This window comes from Rhinopithecus bieti, unplaced genomic scaffold (assembly GCF_001698545.2).
Source record: "Rhinopithecus bieti isolate Rb0 unplaced genomic scaffold, ASM169854v2 scaffold_35166, whole genome shotgun sequence".
In the NCBI taxonomy this organism is placed as follows: domain Eukaryota; kingdom Metazoa; phylum Chordata; class Mammalia; order Primates; family Cercopithecidae; genus Rhinopithecus; species Rhinopithecus bieti.
In genome coordinates this window covers 1,227,782-1,234,012 of record NW_016815254.1, presented here as the reverse complement: position 1 = coordinate 1,234,012, position 6,231 = coordinate 1,227,782, and the positions used below count along the sequence as shown (strand labels likewise).

Below are 6,231 nucleotides of genomic sequence, written 5' to 3'. Positions count from 1 at the left end.
CTGTAAAGCCCCTTGTGGTAATCTCCTTTCTTTGCTCCATTTACTTTTGCTGTCTATCGACAGCTGGATCTTTCCTTAGAATGGGGATTCTGCTCAGTTGCCCCCTCCCAGTCATGCGGTGAGTACTGGGAGGAGGGGAGAGTCCAGACCTCTGGCTGGTATGGTGGGATTCCAGCGGAATTGGGGTCTACATCTCCCAGATTTTAAAAGGTGTGATTTTTTTCCTTGCTGTTAGTTTTTGATTTTTTGTTGCTTTTTTTGAGACAGGGTCTTGCTCTGTCGCCCAGGCTAGGAGTGCAATGGCACAATCATTGCTCACTACAGCCTCAAACTCCTGGGCTCGAGCGATCCTCCCACCTCAGCCTCCAGAGTAGCTGGGACCACAGGTGCACCACCACCATACCTGGCTATTTTATTCCTTTTAATGAAATTTTTAATTAAATGTAATTACATTTTGTAGTTTCAGAGACTTTTTATGAATATGTATTTTTAAATGGTTTGCACAACAACGTGAATGCACTTAACACTACTGGACTGTACACTTTAAAATGATTAAGATAGGCCGGGTGCGGTGGCTCATGCCTGTAATCTCAGCACTTTGGGAGACCAAGGCAGGCAGACCGCCTGAGGTCGGGAGTTTGAGACCAGCCTGACCAACATGGAGAAACCCTGTCTCTACCAAAAATGCAAAATTAGCTGGGTGTGGTGGTGCATGCTTACTGTAATCCCAGCTACTCAGGAAGCTGAGGCAGGAGAATCGCTTGAACCTGATAGGCAGAGGTTGCAGTGAGCCAAGATTGTGCCATTGCACTCCAGCCTGGGCAACAAGAGTGAAACTCTGTCTCAAAAAAAAAAAAAAAAAAATGGTTAAGATAGTAAACATTACGTGTATTTTATCAAAATTAACAATTAAAAATTTTTTAAAGAACGAATTAAGAAAAAATATGTGAATATCTGCTTAACTAGAAGGTGAGATAATTCACAACCGTATTCCTAGAAACCCCTGCTGAAGGTCTGAGAGGCAGTTTATTCTGTTAAGAAATTTAGAAATCACCAAATCACCGGGCTCCAGTGCTCACACCTGTAATCCCAGCACTTTGGAAGGCCAAGGCGGGCAGATCACCTGAGGTCAGGAGTTCGAGACCAGCCTGGACAACATTGTGAAACCCCATCTCTACCAAAAATTCAAAGAAAAAAACAGTAGCCAGATGTGGTGGTGTGCATCTGTAGTCCCAGCTACCGGGGAGGCTGAGGTGGGAGGATTGCTTGAACCCAGGAGGTGGAGGTTGCAGTGAGACAATATTCCATCACTGCATTCCAGCCTGGGTGACAAAGTAAGACCCTATCTCAAAAAAAAAAAGAAAGAAAGAAATTTAAAAATATTTTCTGCTCTAAACCTAGTGTGTGTCTAGTACATGTCAAAAATAAGGTCAGCCTCACTCTTGCCTGGTTAAAGTCTCAGGAACATCTGCCCTCTCTTTATAAATGATCACAAATTCAAAATTATTAGAGTCTACATAATTAGGAAAACTCAGCAGTTCTCCTGGGATCCAGATGTTCAAACAAGCATTGATGAACTCCTCTGTCTTGCAGGGTTGATTCCCAAGGACTCAGAACAGACTTCCCTCTTACAACTCCACCCCATCCCCTTCCTCAGAAAAGTTCATCATCTAATACACCTGCTTCCTGCCCTTCTCAACATGAAACATAATCGCCGACACAAGGGCAACTAGATGGCCAGGCACCAAGGAAATTGATTCCCTGGGCCAGTCCTCACCACAACCCTAGGAGGTAGATATTCTGATTATTCCCATTTTACAGATGACAAAGTAGAGGCAAAAAGAAACGAGGTGGCCGGGAGCACTGACTCATGCCTGTAATCCCAGCACTTTGGGAGGATAAGGTGGGTGGATCGATCACTTGAGGCCAGGAGTTCGCCAGCCTGGACAACATGGTGAAACCTCGTCTCTGCTAAAAATACAAAAATTAGCCAGGCGTGGTGGTACACACCAGTAGTCCTCGCTACTCGGGAGGCTGAGGTAAGAGGATCACTTTGAGCCTAGGAGGCAGAGGTTGCAGTGAGCTGTGACCGCACCACTGCACTCCAGCCTGGGTGACAGAGCAAGACCTTCTCTCAAAAAAAAAAAAAAAAGAAAAAAGAGGTGAGGGTACAGAGTTTCAGGGTTTTAAAATGTTTTAATTGTGGAAAATGCACAGTATAAAATTTATCACCTTACATATTTTTTTTTTTTTTTGAGATGGAGTCTTGCTCTGTTGCCCAGGCTGGAGTGCAGTGGTACCCCATCGTACTAGGGGACAATATTCTCCCCAGAATCACGCTGTGTCTGCTTTTGAGATAAGAGTAGACCTACTTTAAAAGGAAAAAAAAAAAAAAAAAAAGACCAGGCACGGTGGCTCATGCCTATAATCCCAGCATTTTGGGAGGCTGAGGCAGGTGGATCACCTGAGATCAGGAGTCTGAGATCAGCCTGGCCAACATGGTGAAACTCTGTCTCTACTAAAAATACAAAAATTAGATGGGCGTGGTGGCAGACACCTGTAATCTCAGCTACTCAGGAGCCTGATTCGAGAGAATCACTTGAACCCAGGAGGCAGAGGTTGCAGTGAGCCGAGATTGAGTCATTGCACTCCAGCCTGGAGGACAAGAGAGAGACTTTGCTCAAAAAAAAAAAAAGAAAAAAGAAAAAAAATCTTTTTAATAAATGAGTTTAGGTGGCTTTCAAGAATTCAGGTAACAAAAGAAACATAAATAATAAAACAGAAATCAGGATAACCAGAGAAAATTGATATCTGAATGTGAGGTCAAAGGGGATAGATAACTCTTTTTCCCTCTGGTTTGACTGTGACCTGGCATATCTTTTGCTGGGGTGTTAGCTCTTTCACCCCATTTTGTGAGCCCCAATGGGGAAGCCAGGGGAGCACACGGGGAAATATACTGGAGCCTTTGCTGGTTGTGTGTGCAGCGGTGGAGAGGGAGCGGGGTGGAGAAAAGAGCCCCCTGCAGAGGGAAACCTAAGTCAAGAGCAGGTTGTACACACAGGCCCAGGGCCTGTCAGCCTCAAGTAAGGCCACTGCATCCCAACCTGCCAGGACCTCATCCCAGCAGTCAAGGGCCTTGCTGGGTTTGTGTGTGTCCCCTACAAAGTGAAAGCATGTGTTGGAAAGTTAATCTCCAAGGCAACAGTATTGGGAGGTGGGGCCTAGTGGCAGATGTTTAGGTCATGAGGGCTCCACCCTCATGAATGGATTTATGCCAATTAAAAAAGAGCTTGAGGCTGTGAGTTTGATTTCCTGCTCTCTCTCCCACAAGTGCACTCTTGCCCTTCCACTTTCTGCCATGGGATGATGCAGCAAGCAGGCCCTCGCCAGATGCAGGCCCCTTGACCTTGTGTTAGAGGAAAGGGGTCCCAATCCAGACCCCAGGAGAGTGTTCTTGGATCTCGAGCAAGAAAGAATTCAGGGCGAGTTCACAGTGCAAAGTGAAAGTAAGTCTATTAAGAAAGTAAAGGACTTCCTCTTTCCCTAAGCGGCCTGAGGTAATCTGTGAAAATGGTTCGCTATTCACTTGACCCGGAGAACCCCACGAAATCATGCAAATCAAGAGGTTCCAATCTTCGTGTTCACTTTAAGAACACTCGTGAAACTGCCCAGGCCATCAAGGGTATGCATATTCGAAAAGCCACGAAGTATCTGAAAGATGTCACTTTACAGAAACAGTGCGTAGTACCATTCCGACGTTACAATGGTGGAGTTGGCAGGTGTGCCCAGGCCAAGCAGTGGGGCTGGACACAAGGTCGATGGCCCAAAAAGAGTGCTGAATTTTTGCTGCACATGCTTAAAAACGCAGAGAGTAATGCTGAACTTAAGGGTTTAGATGTGGATTCTCTGGTCATCGAGCATATCCAAGTGAACAAAGCACCTAAGATGTGCCGACGGACCTACAGAGCTCATGGTCGGATTAACCCATACATGAGCTCTCCCTGCCACATTGAGATGATCCTTACTGAAAAGGAACAGATTGTTCCTAAACCAGAAGAGGAGGTTGCCCAGAAGAAAAAGATATCCCAGAAGAAACTGAAGAAACAAAAACTTATGGCACAGGAGTAAATTCAGCATTAAAATAAATGTAATTTAAAGGAAAAAAAAAAAAAAGAAAGTAAAGGAATAAAATAATGGCCACTCCATAGACAGAGCAGCCGTGAGAGCTGCTGGTTGCCCATTTTTATGGTTATTTCTTGATGATATGCTAAATAAGTGGTGAATTTTCATGCTTCCCCTTTTAGACCATACAGGGCAACTTCCTGATGTTGCCATGGCATTTGTAAATTGTCGTGGTGCTGGTGGGAGTGCAGCAGTGAGGACAACCAGAGGTCACTCTCGTCACCATCTTGCTTTTGGTAGGGTTTGGCCGGCTCTTTTACTGCAACCTGCCTTATCAGCAAGGTCTTTATAACCTGTATCTTATGCTGACCTCCTATCTCATCCTGTGACTTAGAATGTCTTAACTGTGTGGGAAGGCAGCCCAGTAAGTTTCAGCCTCACTTTACCCAGCTCCTATTCAAGATGGAGTTGTTCTGGTTCACATGCCCCTGGCATTGACCCCTTCCCTTTTATAAGAGATCCCTTAATCCTAAGGGTTGCAGAGAGGCAAAGATCCATCTTCTGCCACTTCTTCAGGCTGAATAGGGGTGATGAATAGATTAACTTTCCTAGTAAGCAATTTTAATTGTGTACTAGGTGCAGGGTCTAGCCTGGGACACACCAGGCAGAAGTGCAGATAAGGGCTTACTCTCCAGCACAGCTAAGCGAGTTAACCTATTCAGGCTAACTCCACATGTCCCCAGGCCGCACCTTTCTGAAGCAGGCAAGTTGTACAGTAAGAGTCATGGCGGCATTTTATGAAGCATTTAGGAGGCCAAGCAACCTTTGAACTGCACAGCATTTCTTACATAAATTCCCCCCACAAATCCGTTCATGACTTACAAAGACCATCTGAGACATTCTCGGACTTTCTGACTTGCCCTCCTTTTAAACAACCATTCATTTTACTTTAGGACAAGAACTTACCACACAAGATCCTTTCTTATATAAAATCTCTTTCTTTATAATCTTCTTTGTATAATTAGGGGTTGTGGCTAATTCCATATGTCCCAGGCCTTATCTAGAAACTAATGGCTTTCAGGTAGGTAAATTGAACAATTTTTAAAAGTTAAAGAAGCAGTTTAGGCTGGGCTTGGTGGCTCATGCCTGTAATCCCAGCACTTTGGGAGGCTGAGGCGAGTGGAACACGAGGTCAAGAGATCAAGACCATCCTGGCCAACATGGTGAAGCCCCGTCTCTACTAAAAATACAAAAATTAGCTGGGCATGGTGGTGCATGCCTATAGTCCCAGCTACCTGGGAGACTGAGGCAGGAGAATCACTTGAATCCGGGAGGTGGAGGTTGCAGGAAGCCAAGATCACACTACTGCACTCCAGCCTAGTGACAGAGCAAGACTCTGTCACAAAAAAACAAACAAACAAACAAACAAAAAGGAGTTTATGACCTTAAAGTATTTAGCAGCTTAATATCTAACATGGATAATTTAGACTAAATGTTTTTATCAATAATTGTTGTTGTTGTTGTTGCTGTTGTTGAGATGGAGTCTGGCTCTATCACCCAGGCTAGAGTGTAGTGGTGCACTCTTGGCTCACTGCAACCTCTGCCTCCTGGGCTCAAGCGATTCTCATGCCTCAGCCTCCTGAATAGCTGGGATTACAGGTGCATACCACCACACCTGGCTAATTTTTGTATTTTTAGTAGAGACGGGGTATTGCCATATCAGTCAGGCTGGTCTTGAACTCCTGATCTCAAGTGATCTGCCGGCCCTGGCCTCCTAAAGTGCTGGGATCACAGGCATGAGGCACCATGTCTCGCTTATCAATAATTTTTAAAGCCGTTTATATTTCCCAAAGATTACTAAAGCTACATGAACTAAAAGGTATTACAGTTTTTATTTTGCTTTTAAAATATTTTATTTAAGTGCTTATTTTTGTTTAAGCCAATTAATTAGAGCTCTTTTATATAAGCATTGCACACAACACATATATAGCTACACAGAAAGGCAGAAGAAGATTACTGTGGTAGTTGTAAGATTTCTCATTGCCAGTTTTTGTTTCTTAATTGGATTACGGGCTTTACGGTGGAGCTCTTGGAAAAATAGGGCCAGGA

At 44.4% G+C, this 6,231-nt stretch overlaps 1 pseudogene across 1 annotated transcript; it reads left to right on the top strand.

Moving 5' to 3' along the window:
- The first annotated feature begins 3,538 nt into the window (after positions 1 to 3,538).
- On the top strand, positions 3,539 to 4,167 carry LOC108515864 (60S ribosomal protein L17 pseudogene; annotated as a pseudogene). The gene has a single exon (XR_001881653.1). The product of XR_001881653.1 is annotated as a 60S ribosomal protein L17 pseudogene (transcript).
- Positions 4,168 to 6,231: the final 2,064 nt, after the last annotated feature.